This window comes from Pongo pygmaeus, chromosome 20, assembly GCF_028885625.2.
Source record: "Pongo pygmaeus isolate AG05252 chromosome 20, NHGRI_mPonPyg2-v2.0_pri, whole genome shotgun sequence".
NCBI classification, from domain to species: Eukaryota; Metazoa; Chordata; class Mammalia; order Primates; family Hominidae; genus Pongo; species Pongo pygmaeus.
Window position 1 is genome coordinate 16,166,171 of NC_072393.2, and position 14,655 is coordinate 16,180,825.

General features: G+C 43.0%; 1 pseudogene; it reads left to right on the forward strand.

Annotated features, from left to right (window-relative positions):
* The first annotated feature begins 1,824 nt into the window (after positions 1–1,824).
* Positions 1,825–14,443, forward strand: LOC129020431 (inositol polyphosphate multikinase-like; annotated as a pseudogene).
* The last annotated feature ends 212 nt before the right edge of the window (positions 14,444–14,655 follow it).

Genomic DNA, 14,655 nt, shown 5'->3' on the forward strand with positions numbered 1-14,655 from the left:
AGATCCCTTCATCTGTCCTGGGAATGTCCTCCCAAGACTGGAGTCCTCAGCTCAGAACAAAGGGAAAGGGGTGCAGCTGCCACCCTGGCAGGCTCTCAGAAATTTTTAGTTCCTTTTTCCACCAACATCTCACTCCTGTTTCTCTCCCTCCCAGTGCATTCCCTCTGTGACTCTCTTCCCTTACCTTCAGAGGCATAGGATCTGGAGCCAGACTTCTTGGGGTCAAGTCCTGGCTCTGCTGCGTGACTTGAGCAAGTTAATTCCTCTCTCTGTGCCTCGGTTCCCTCAACCATATAATGGAGACGACAGCATTACCTATATCAGGGTTTTCCTGAGGTCTCCATATAAGGGACTCAGAACTGTGCCTGGCACACAATGAATGCTAAATATATGGAGCCATTATTATTTCCTCTCTCAGAAAGTCTGGCTGTTAAAGAATGTTGTCTTTCAAGAGCGTTATTTCTACCGTGACTTTAAAGGCTGTGTTTTGGAACTCAAAGGCGACAATTCTAATATCTGTGCTCCTTGAACAATCTCTTCTCCTACAGGGCTGTGCACATAAGATATATATATATATATATATATATATATATATATATATATATACATTTTTTTCTTTCCTGAGGGTGGTGAAGGCACCTGACTGTGTGAGGTGGTAGGAGAATGAGAGAAACCTCAGTCAGTGTCTCAAAATAAAATCCTGCTACAAACATTGATCTCTTTTCATAGCCTAAGGGATGTTGCATCACTAAACGCTGTTGACTTCTCTAATCTCTTCTCTAGCTGATCTCCTTCCCTTGCTACACTCGGTTACTCTGGCCTTGATTCTGATCTCAAATTCATTATATTTTTTATTTGGGACCATTGTATTGCCTTTGCACCTTTATCAAAGACTAGTTGCCTATATTTATTTGGATCTATTTTTTGGGCTTTTAATATTCTGTTCCATTGACCTATTTGTCTTTTCTTTTTTTTATTTTATTATTATTATACTTTAAGTTTTAGGGTACATGTGCACAATGTGCAAGTTTGTTACATATGTATACATGTGCCATGCTGGTGTGCTGCACCCATCAACTCGTCATTTAGCATTAGGTATATCTCCTAATGCTATCCCTCTCCCCTCCCCCTACCCCACAACAGTCCCCAGAGTGTGATGTTCCCCTTCCTGTGTCCACGTGTTCTCATTGTTCAATTCCCACCTATGAGTGAGAATATGCGAAGTTTGGTTTTTTGTTCTTGTGATAGTTTACTGAGAATGATGATTTCCAATTTCATCCATGTCCCTACAAAGGACATGAACTCATCATTTTTTATGGTTGCATAGACACATGCACACGTATGTTTGTTGCGGCACTATTCATAATAGCAAAGACTTGGAACCAACCCAAATGTCCAACAATGATAGACTGGATTAAGAAAATGTGGCACATATACACCATGGAGTACTATGCAGCCATAAAAAATGATGAGTTCATGTCTTTTCTTTTACCAGTACCACAACATCTTGGTTACGGTAGCTTCACAGTAAGTCTTAAACTTGGATATTGTCAGTCCTCCGACTATGTTCTACTCCTTCAATATTGTGTTGGTTATTCAGAGTCTTTTGTCTCTCCATATAAATTTTAGAATTAGATTGCTGATATCCATAAAAAAAACTTTTTTGAGGGCCCCAGGGAGCGCGGGGCGCCGCTGCCGCTGCTGCTGCTCCTCGGCTGGGTTCTGCCTACTGGGCCCGAGGCTGTGGCGGCAGAGGGGCGCCCCCTCCCTCCCCCTATTTTTTTTTTCCTGCTGTCGCTGACCCTACCGCTTCTGTTCTCCGTTATGGCAAGAGAGCCACCATCCCCGCTCCGGGTCGAGGCGCCGGGTCCCCCAGAAATGTGGACCCCACCGGCGATCGAGGCCACCCCTGAGGGCACCCCGCAGCCGGCAGGCGGCAGACTCCGTTTCCTCAACGGCTGTGTGCCCATCTCGCATCAGGTGGCCAGGCACAGGTATGGGAAGGACAAAATGGGTATACTGCTACATCCAGATGGCAGTTTTGAAACAGTTACAACCACCTCCAAGGGGCCCCAAGAGAGCTGGAATTCTATAATATGGTCTATGCTGATGACTGTACCGATGGTGTTCTTCTAGAGCCATGACAATATTTGCCAAAATATTATGACATCTGGCCACCTCCCACTGCCCCAAACGATTTATACCTAAAACTGGAAGATGTGACCCATAAATTTAATAAGCCCTGTATAATGGATGTAAAGACAGGGCAAAAAAGCTATGATCCTTTTTGCCTCATCTGAGAAGATTCAGCAACAGGTCAGCAAGGACCCATTAATGGAAGAGATTGGGTTCTTGGTGCTTGGCATGAGGGTTTATCTTGTTCATTCCCATAGCTATGAGACACAAACCAACATTACGGAAGAAGCTTAACAAAAGAAACTATAAAGGATGGAGTCTCTGGATTTTTTCTTTTTTTTTTTTTTAAGTATTTATTGATCATTCTTGGGTGTTTCTGGGAGAGGGGGATATGGCAGGGTCATAGGATAATAGTGGAGAGAAGGCCAGCAGATAAACACATGAACAAAGGTCTCTGGTTTTCCTAGGCAGAGGTCCCTGTGGCCTTCCGCAGTGTTTGTGTCCCTGGGTACTTGAGATTAGGGAGTGGTGATGACTCTTAATGAGCATGCGGCCTTCAAGCATCTGTTTAACAAAGTATATCTTGCACCGCCCTTAATCCATTTAACCCTGAGTTGACACAGCACATGTTTCAGAGAGCACCGGGCTGGGGGCAAGGCCATAGATCTACAGCCTCCCAAGGCAGAAGAATTTCTCCTCCCAGACGGGGCGGCCGAGCAGAGGCGCTCCTCACCTCCCAGACGGGGCGGCCGGGCAGAGACGCTCCTCACATCCCAGACGGGGCAGCCGGGCAGAGACGCTCCTCACATCCCAGACGGGGCAGCCGGGCAGAGGCGCTCCTCACATCCCAGACGGGGCAGCCGGGCAGAGGCGCTCCTCACATCCCAGACGGGGCGGCCGGGCAGAGGCGCTCCTCACCTCCCAGACGGGGCGGCCGGGCAGAGACGCTCCTCACATCCCAGACGGGGCGGCCGGGCAGAGGCGCTCCTCACCTCCCAGACGGGGCGGCCGGGCAGAGACGCTCCTCACATCCCAGACGGGGCGGCCGGGCAGAGGCGCTCCTCACCTCCCAGACGGGGCGGCCGGGCAGAGACGCTCCTCACATCCCAGACGGGGCGGCCGGGCAGAGACGCTCCTCACATCCCAGACGGGGCGGCCGGGCAGAGACGCTCCTCACATCCCAGACGGGGCGGCCGGGCAGAGGCGCTCCTCACATCCCAGACGGGGCAGCCGGGCAGAGGCGCTCCTCACCTCCCAGACGGGGCGGCCGGGCAGAGGCGCTCCTCACCTCCCAGACGGGGCGGCCGGGCAGAGACGCTCCTCACATCCCAGACGGGGCAGCCGGGCAGAGGCGCTCCTCACCTCCCAGACGGGGCAGCCGGGCAGAGACGCTCCTCACATCCCAGACGGGGCGGCCGGGCAGAGACGCTCCTCACATCCCAGACGGGGCAGCCGGGCAGAGGCGCTCCTCACCTCCCAGACGATGGGCGGCCGGGCAGAGGCGCTCCTCACATCCCAGACGGGGCGGCCGGGCAGAGGCGCTCCTCACATCCCAGACGGGGCGGCCGGGCAGAGGCGCTCCTCACCTCCCAGACGATGGGCGGCCGGGCAGAGGCGCTCCTCACTTCCTATAGGGGATGGCGGCCTGGGAGAGGCGCTCCTCACCTCCCAGACGATGGGCGGCCGGGCAGAGGCGCTCCTCACTTCCTATAGGGGATGGCGGCCTGGGAGAGGCGCTCCTCACCTCCCAGACGGGGCGGCCGGGCAGAGGGGCTCTTCACATCCCAGAGGATGGGTGGCCAGGCAGAGACGCTCCTCACTTCCTAGACGGGGTGGCGGCCGGGCAGAGGCTGTAATCTTAGCACTTTAGGAGGCCAAGGCAGACAGCTGGGAGGTGGAGGTTGTAGGGAGCCGAGATCACACCACTGCACTCCAGCCTGGGCAACATTGAGCATTGAGTCAGCGAGACTCCGTCTGCAATCCCAGCACCCCTGGAGGCCGAGGCGGGCAGATCACTGGAGGCCAGGAGCTGGAGACCAGCCCGGTCAACACGGCGAAACCCCGTCTCCACCAAAAATACAAAAACCAGTCAGGTGTGGAGGCGCGCGCCTGCAATCCCGCGCACTCGGCAGGCCGAGGCAGGAGAATCACAGGAGCCCGAGGCAGGGAGGTTGCAGCGAGCCGAGATCACGGCAGTACAGTCCAGCTTCGGTAACAGAGGGAGATCAAAGAAAGAAGGAGAGGGAGACGGAAGAAAGAAGGGAGAGGGAGAGGCAGAGGGAGAGGGAGAGGGAGAGGGAGAGGGAGGGATTTTTTCATAATGGGTACTGCTTAAGAAAAGATGCTGTTGCTGCCATTATTCAGAAAACTGAGAAAATTCTGCAGTGGTTTGAAAACCAGAAGCAGCTTAACTTTTACGCAAGTTCATTACTGTTTGTTTAGGAAGGTTCATCTCAGCCAATCACCACAAAACTGAATGACAGAAATTTGGCAGAAAAGGTTTTGTCCAAAGGACAACTGTCAGACACAGAAGTACTAGAGTGCAATAATAACTTTCATGTATTAAGTTCCGCAGTGAATGGAAAAATAGAGGTTTCAGTAGGCAAAAGCTTGTCCAAGATGTATGCTCGTCACAGGAAAATATACAAAAAAGCATCACAGTCAGACTTCATTGAAAGTTGAAAATCTGGAGCAAGACAATAGGTAGAAAAGCATGCCACAGGAACATTTAAATGGAAATGTACTTTCCCAACTGGAAAAAGTTTTCTACCATCTTCCCACTGGTTGCCAAGAAACTGCTGAAATGTGCATGATAGATTTTGCTCATATGTTCCTTAGCAACACAGTAGATGAGGGATATGTTTATGGGCTAAACCATTTAATTTCTGTACTTCGAAGTATTTTAGACAATCGTCTAAATCATCTGAATCGTCTGTTGCAGTCTTTTTTTTTTTTTTTTTTTTTTTGAGACGGAGTCTCTGTTGCCCAGGCTGAAGTGCAGTGGTGCGATCTCCGCTCCCTGCAAGCTCTGCCTCCCGGGTTCACGCCATTCTCCTGCATCAGCCTCCCGAGTAGGTGGGACCACAGGCGCCTGCCACCGCGCCCGGCTAATTTTTTGTATTTTTTAGTAGAGACGGGGTTTCGCCGTGTTAGCCAGTATGGTCTCGATCTCCTGACCTCGTGATCTGCCCGCCTCGGCCTCCCAAAGTGCTGGGATTACAGCCGTGAGCCACCGCGCCCGGCCTGTTGCAGTCTTTTTAAGAGGTGGGCCAATCATAATGAAGAGGAGCACGCAGTATCTCCGCACCTTTAATGCTATGCAAAAAATATGTGTTGTGAGTCGACATTTTATTTGTCTTTATACTTTTGGAAGAAAGGTTAACTTTTTTATAATCTTACTCAGGAAACCTATATGTTCATTAGAAAACTATGAAGAATAAAGAAACTTAGGAATGTTAAGCAGGGAATGTGGTGGTACATGGCTTAAACATCTTTTTTGGCTCAAGCAAAATGCAAACCATTATTCAGTCATTAGGAGTTTAGTTAGCTTTCTGTAACCAATTCATGAAATCTCTGTCCACCCAATCTTGACAATGAACCATATCTAAAATAATACATTATTAGAACACCTACCAAAATCTCCAAAGCACAGGTTGATGTCCTTAGTCTTGCTATGTATGAAGTTATTAAAACTGGAGAAAATTCTACTTCAGAAATAAGTACTGCTTAGGTTTTATATTAAAAATTCAGACCAGCATATCAAAGGGTGCTTCTTAGTGAAATGATTTAGAATTGTTGCATTCCAAAAGCAGGTTTTCTCTTTAATTTTTACAACGGTCTCTCCCTCTCTCTCAAAATATTATACTTCATGAAAAAGACAATTGACATGGATGACAACAACAACAGTCTTGAAATTAAGGGCACACTTATTGTTCTTACCAGGGTTAGAAGAGAGAGGTTATTTTCAAGGAACAAATATTTTGTTTTACAATCTTTTGTTTATGAGAAAATTGGAATATAAATTTATTACATTGTGAAAAGTATCACAAACCATATACCTTTTTATCTAAATGCAGTTTCAAAAAAGTAAATAATTGAAGTGTTGTTTCTTCTCTAAATAACTTGAATTTTTTTCTCTAAAAATTTATCTATTTATATGTCCCCATTTAGTTAAGTGGTAGTGTAAATGTATATTGTTAAAAGTGGTTTCTCAGAATTATAGTAAGCAATGAAAGACAGTATCTAATTAGGTTGTTATCAAAAATACTATGTGTGAATAAGTCCATCATATAGGGTTGGTGTGTATCTAAATTCATGCTTCTATTTCACTCTTATTCAAAACAGTTTTATATTATGTTGAACAGTGAAATTGTAATTTAATTTCATGGGGACGGGGCAGTGCTATAGTTCCTGGAAAAATTAGATTTGTATTATCTTTATTTCACACCCACCACTTTAGAAAAATCAACTAGTTATTTGTCATTGAAAACATTTAAAACTTTGAGTCTTCAAATGCATTTGATGTTAATGCTGTCGTTACTTGCACTTCGATTCACTCATAACATTTCCAGGTAGTTACCAGTTCTGTCGTTTTTCTGGAAAATATTTTGGAGTTGTAAATTGTTTCTCCTCTTTTTCTTCTAGAGTTACAAATTGAATTTTTAAATCCAAGCACCTTTGTTGTGGTGTGGAGAGAAGTATCACAACTTTATGTTTATTTTACCTTCTCAACCTTCTCTGGGGGGTACTTTGCAAATACCTGAGTCTAAACAGAAGTACCAAATACATGCTCTGTGAACTCTATCCTTAGTAAATCTATTAAACCTGAATAAAAGATCATGTGTGTTTTGTAATAGCAAAATTTGATTTTAATTTTTTATTTGAATTGGTGTATTTATCATAGGGACTTCCAATTTTTCTTCATGTTTCAAATGGATATTGGTATAGTTTTATGTTTTAATGGGAATGAATTTCAAGTCAATTAACAATCAGAAAATTTTCAGTTTTACTTTTTTCTTTTACAATATGGACTTTTGTTGTTATTTGGATAGTGGTTCAATAAATCTTAAGCTCAGATAATTAAACACTATTTTGAATCCTAACAAGATACTGAGCATTTTTTTGTATGGGATGATATCAGCCTATGTACAATGAATTTAATAAACTTAAGTATTATCAGATATTTTGCACATTTTAGATCAATAAAATCTGAATTAACTGTTCCAGATTTTTTTTCTGTATTTGGAAATATAATTTTGTAAAATCAATGTCTTACCTTTTTATTACAATAGATCATGTTTTGTATTCAATAAAGCAAGAAGCCCTTTTATCTGTTGTTTTTCAGGGAAGGGATTAACATTTAATTCTGTTTCTTTACATTTGTTTTCATTGTTATCCAATGCTCATTTTATGTTGCTTTATAAGTAAGCTTAGGTATAACAGAATAAGTATCTGTTTATCTAATCTACATGTGACTACTTTAGTCTCTCTCAGTCACTTAATATTATGCTGAAATTTACCACTGTGGGGATGAATGATCACTATCCACCAAGCGTATTTGAACATGTAAATGCTTAAGAAATAAGCATAATATGGATATAGTTTGGGTTAATAGGATTCTCATAGTTTTTTCCCTCTATGAAACATAAGTAATGATTTTAGTGTATTTCTATGGAATACACTCATTTATAAAGGACTTTAAGAAATTGTGCATGTGAATAATATCTTTCTCTAATAAAAATTTAAATTGTAAAAAAAAAACCCAAAACCTTTCTGATATTTTCATTGTGATTTCACTGAATCTATAGATTTAGTTGGGAAGAACTGACATCCTGACAATATCGAGTTTTGTGTCTTACAAGAAATGCTCAAGGGAGTCCTGCATCTGGAAGTGAAAGAGGATGATTACCATCATGACAACATGCAAAAGTATAAAATCCACTGGCAAAGCAGATACACTTAAGAGAGAAGAATCAAACCTTATTACTATAGAAAACTACCAAAACCACGATCATAAACAATAAGAGAGGAAGAGAGGAATAAAAGACATACAAAACAACTAGCAAACAATGAATAAAATGACAGAAGAAGGTTCTTACCTACAATAACTTTGAATGTAAATAGATTAAATCCCCCACTTAAAATGTATAGACTGGCTGAATGGATTTTTTAAATGACCCAAGTGTGTGCTTCCTACAAGAAACTCACTTTACCTATCAAGAAACATAGACTGAAAGTGAAGGGATGGAAAAAGACATTCTACCCAAGTGGAAACCAAAAGCAAATAGGAGTAGCTATGTTTATATCAGATAAAAATAAAACAGACAAAGGATAAATTCAGCAAGAGCATATAACAATAGTAACTATATATACTCCCAACACTGGAGCACCTAAATATAGAAAATAAATATTTTTAAATCTAAAAGGAGAGATAGACTCCGATACAAAAATAATTGTGGACTTCAGTAAGCCACTCTCAATATTGGAAAGGTCATCTAGACAGAAAGTCAACAAAGATACATTGTATTTAAATTTAATTTCACTTTAGACCAAATAGACTTAATAGACATTGACAGAATAGTTTGTGCAACCGCTGCAGAATACACTTTTTTTCCATTAGCACATGTAGCCCACACATTGGGCTACAAAGGAAGTCTCAACAAATTTAAATGTACTGATATCAGAGATAGAGACCATCCTGGCTAACACACAGTGAAACTCCATCTGTACTAAAAATACAAAAAAATTAGCCGGGTGTGGTGGTGGGTGCCTGTAGTTCCAGCCACTTGGGAGGCTGAGGCAGGAGAATGTCCTGAACTCAGGAGTCAGAGCTTGCAGTGAGCTGAGATTGAGCCACTGTACTCCAGCCTAGGTGACAGAGCAAGACTCTGTCCCCCCCCCCAAAAAAAAAAAAAAAAGTATTGATATCACATTAAGTATACTTTCCGCTGGCAAGGAAATAAACCTAGAAATCTGTAACAAAAATAACTTTCAAAATTGTACAAATACATGAAAATTAACAACATGTTCCCAAACAACTAATGGATAAATAAAAAATTAGGAAGTACATTTAAAATTTGTTGGATTAAATTAAAGTATAAACACAATATATCAAAAGCTATGAAATACAGCAAAAGCAGTATTAAGAAGGAAGTGTATAGCAATAAACACCTACATCAAAAAAGTAGAAAGATTTCAAATAAACAATATAATAGTGCACCTCAAGGAACTAGAAAAGCAAAAGCAAACCAAACTCAAAATTAGTAGAAAAAAATGAAGTAATAAAGATTAGAGAAAAAATAAATGAAATTGAAAGTAAAAATAAAATACAAAAGATCAATAAAACAAAAGAGTTGGGTTTGTAAAAAAAATAAACAAAATCAACAAACGTTTAGCTAGACCAAGTGAGAACAAAAAGACTCAAATAAATGAAATCAGAAATGAAAAAGGAGACACAATAAAAAATCTAAACAGGCTAATTACAAGTAATCTAATACAATCAGTAATAAAAACTCTCTCATCAAAGAAAAGCCCAGGACCTGATGGCTTTAAAGATGAATTCTACCAAACATTTAAAAAAAAAAAAGACTCAATATCAATTCTTCTCAAACTATTCCAAAAATCAAAGAAGAGGGAATTCTTCTTAACTCATTCTATGAAGCTGGCATTACCCTTATACCAAAACCAGAATGGGATGCAAGAAGAAAACAAACCACAGACCAGTATCTCTGGTCAATAGAGGTGTCAAAATTCTCGATTACATACTAGCAAATCAAATCCAGCAGCACACTACAAAGATAATTTGCTATGATCAATTGAGCTTTATCCCAGGGATGCAAAGATGTTTTGATACATTCAAATAAAAAATGACATATCATATTTATTGAAGAGCAACAGAGTGAATAGCAAAAATCACATGATCATCTCAATAAATGCAGGAAAAGCATTTGATAACATTCAACATTTCTTCATGACAAAAAACACTCAACAAAGTAAGTATAGAACAAGCATGCATAACAAAATAAAGGACAGGCATGACAAATCCACAGCCACTATCATACAAAATGGGCACTGAAAGCTTTTCCTCTAAGAACTGGAACAAGATAAGTATGCCCACTTCCACCACTTTTATTGAACACAGTGCTGGAAGTCTTAGCCAGAGAGATCAGGCAAGAGAAAGAAAAGAGTGGGCAAGGATGTCAAATTTTCCCTGTTTGAAGGTGACATAATATGTGCATAGAAAACCCTAAGTGCTCCACCAAAAGTCTCTTAGAACTAGTAAACCAATTCAGGAAAGCAGCAGCTTTCCAAATCAACCTACAAAATCACTAGTGTTTCCATACATAATTGACGAGCTACCAGAAAAAGAAAGAAACCAATGCCATTTACAATAGGTACATATGTATATGTGTTTATATGTGTGTGTGTGTGTGTGTATTATATATAATTTCTTAATAAATTTAACCAAGTAGTTGAAAGATCTCTGCAAGAAATACTATAAAACACTGATGAACGAAATGGAAAAGGTCACCAAAAAATGGAACATCATCCCATGTTCATAAATTGGAAGAAATAATATTGTGAAAACGACTCTACTACTAAAAGCAATATATAGAGAGAATGCAACTCCTATGAAAATACCAATGAGATTTTTCACAAAAATACAAAAAATTCTAAAATTCATGTGGAATCACAGAAGACTCCAAATAGCAAAATCCGTCCTGAGAAAAAAGAACTTAGATGGAGATATTACACTACTGACTTCAAATTATACTACAATGCTGTAGTAACCAAAACCTTATTTCCCTGATGATTAGTGATGTTTGTGATGTCTTAAACCTTGGAGTTTAAGACCAGCTTGGGCAACAAAGCAAGACTGTGTCTTTAAAAAGAAAACAAACAAATAAACAAAAAGGAAATACCTGAAACTGGATAATTTATAAAAAAAGGAGGTTTAATTGAATCATGATTCTGTAGGCTGTACAGGAAACATAGTGGCATCTGGTTCTGAGGAGGCCTCAGGGAGCTTTGACTCATGTTAGAAGGCAAAGCAGGAGCAGGCACATCACATGGCATAAGCAGGAGCTAGAGAGCGGGGGCAGGTGCAACACACTTTTAAATGCCCAGATCTTGTAAGAACTCACTAACACGAAGGCTGCACCAAGCCATGAGGGATCTGCCCCAATGATCCAAACACCTCCCGCCAGGCACCACATGTAGCACTGGGGATTACAATTCAACATGAGATTTAGGCAGGGACACAGACCCAAACCGTATCAACCTCTAATGCCAGCAGAACCACTGACTAGCTTCATGATCTCAAGAAAGGATTTTAAAGCTCGAATAGTCCCAGCACTGTAATAATTACAAGAGAAAATGTAACTACAATGTTTGGAAGTAGCGTCTACTCAATAATTGTGATTCTCTTTTCTGTTCTTGTCCAATCCTACGTTTAATATAAAAATTCAACTAAAAGTAAGTAAAAGCATTGGGGAATGACCTTGCCATGTGGTATTAAGGAGAAGATTCTCAAGCACAACTGCCTCGGTTGAAATTACCAAATCTACATATAGAAGGAAGATGTGAGATTTTTAATTCAAAGTTAACTAGAAACCTAGCATGAGGCAGATGGCTGGGAGCAGTCCAGGAAGTGTCCAAGATCTTACACAGAAAATCATGTTCGGAGGGGAAGCTTGTTGCTCATTCCCTTTTGTGTCCAGCTACCTGGGTTCCCTTCTCCATCATTTTATTTGATAATAAGCTATCTGGAGAACTTGCTGAACCCAGTGCTGAGCCAAGAAGAGAAATATGTGAGCTTTGAAGGGTGCAGTTTCATTTTGAGGAATAGAGAACATCTGTTCAAAGTTGGGGCAGTTCAGAGCAGAGTGAGCTGCAAACTGTTGTGCAGGTATGGGGCTGGAAGACTTCATACAACCTCATAGTCCTGGGACCCAAACTTTTATTCAGACCATGGAAGCAGGTGAGACAAGAGTTGGGCAAGGCAGACCTTTAATTCACCCCGATAGGCTGGAGTGTGGGCTTATGGCATTTCTCCTTTGACAAAATTAGCCTCCACTCCCAATGTATCTCTGTGCAGAAGGCTAAGCTAGGTGTGTCAGACATTGTAAATCCTCAACATAAATTATAATTTAACCTAGAATACAGAGACTAAGTAGCAGGAGGAGAGGAAATGTAGAGATATTAATCTCTTCTCCCTTATCAGAAAGGAACCTAGCATAAGAAATTTCATGCTTAATAGGCCAAAGAGTAAATCAGAAAACTCCAGGGGTGATGGTATGCTCATGGTGGTGGTGGGGAATTCTTCGCCCTGTGACCTCCCTTGGATTAATTTCTCCCCAGCACAATGGGAAAAAACATTTAATCCTTGGAGTTTTAAAAATTTATTTATTTATTTTTTGCCTGAGAGTGACTCTGATCCTGTTTCTGATGGTCATGTTCCTCATCATTGTACTGAGTAAGTCACTGGCCTTGTAGCATCTGGAGTGATGGGAGTGACCCAAGATCCCCAGTTCCCGTGTCACAAATGAGGATCCCACATATCTGGGGCAGCGATGGAAAAGGAGGCATGGCTGGAGGGTTAGGGTAGGCTAATTGATGCGGGGATGGGAGAGGATGCAGAGGGAGCTGTGTCCCTCCTCTCTATCCCCAGCTTTGGAGGAACCACGTGTGTTTTGTCAGCTGAAGTTGGAGCAACATTCGATGGTGAGTGCCCTCTTACAAACTGCTCAATGTGAACATAATGAGAACACCAGGGTCTGCTGGAGGCAGAGTGGCCTGGTGGTAAGAACTCAGGCTCTGGGGTCAGGCAGAGCTGGTTCAAGTCCTGGCTCTGCATCTTCTAAGATGCACATCTCTTGGTTAGAGCCTTAACCTCACCAAACCTCAGTTGTACCATGTTCACAGTATCCCACCTCTGAGGCTGCTGTAGGCAGTAATGAGATGATGTGGACAGTCTCAAGAGGTGGCACATGGTCACCTCTAGGAGGAAGGGCATCAGGTGTGTGTAGAATGTAGTGTGGGCTTGGGGCAGGAAGTGAGGGAGTGGTGAGAGATGAAGACAGGTGAGGAGAACTTCTAGAATTAAAGGAAGTGACTCTTGTTACAAAAACAGCTGACGGGCTGTATTAGGGCTCTCTAGAGGGACAGAACTAATAGGATAGATGTATATATAAAGGGGAGTTTATTAAGGGATATTAACTCACACAATTATGAAGTCCCACAATAGGCCATCTGCAAGCTGAGGACCAAAGAAGCCAGACCTAGTCCCAAAGCTGAAGAACTTGGAGTCCGATGTTCAAGTTCAGGAAGCATCCAGCATGGGAGAAAGATGTAGGCTGGGAGGCTAAGCCAGTCTAATCTCTCCACATCCTTCTGTCTGTGTTTTATTCTGGCCACTCTGACAGCTGGTTAGATGGTGCCTACCTGGATTGAGAGTGGGTCTGCCTCTCCCAGTCCACTGACTCAAATGTTAATCTCCTTCGGCAACACCCTCACAGACACAACCAGGATCAATACTTTGTATCCTTCAATCCAATCAAGTTGACACTCAGTATTAACAATCACACAGGCCCACAGAACTGGACCCCATCCCAGACTCTGACTGCATGGCCCTCTCCTATCTCTGAGGTTGTCTTGACCACCTCACCCTCAAAACCCCTACAGTCAGCCACCATAGTGCAACTGAGCTCACTGGGGGTGCTTCTGGCGGTCTGAGTCAGGGGATAGCGGGCCTGATGTCAGGGGTGAGGAGAGCTGGTCCTGGAGGCAGTGTGCTGCAGTGGGAGCTGGACAAATCCCTTGATCCTTGGAGGCTGAAACAGGAGCTGGAAGGAGCCTGTGTCAAAACATGGACCTGGGAGGGATCCCAAGTTTAGAGAAGCCTGGATCCTGCTTGAGGACTGGGGATCAAGCATTTGACCTCCTCCACCACCCAGTAGCCTCTGAGACACTGACATAGCTGCAGGAAGAGCTAAGTAGCAATAATGAGCATAATTTGGAGACTCAGGAGACACATCCCTAGGGACCCAGGTCATCATCACCGGCCCCTGACAGCTCCTTGCTTGGGTCTCCCAGTGACCTAGGAACAGGCTGATGTGAAGTGCAACCCAGACTTCATCCTGTGCCAGGTATTCTGGGAAGTGAGAGGAGGGTGCAGGGGTCATAGAGGGGCTGCCTCTTTCAGCACCAGGGACAGCGATCGCCCCGGGACTCCTTGGCCTCTGTGGCTGCAGGGACACTGGCTCAGGTGAATCCCGTACACTCGTGCAATTCAGAGTCCAAGGCCTGAGCACCTTGCGGGGTCCCACAGAGTGGGGGCTTGGGAGGAAAGATGACACCATGGACTTGAGCAGAGCATGAGTTGATGAGGACAGGACCACAGCTAGGATATATAGCAAATGTCCAGTCCAGAAACCATGGAACCAGAGTTAAGGAAGAAGCATTGTGATGAAGGAAGGCAGATGTACTCAAGAATCCCCCAGAAGGATGGAGTGAAGTTCT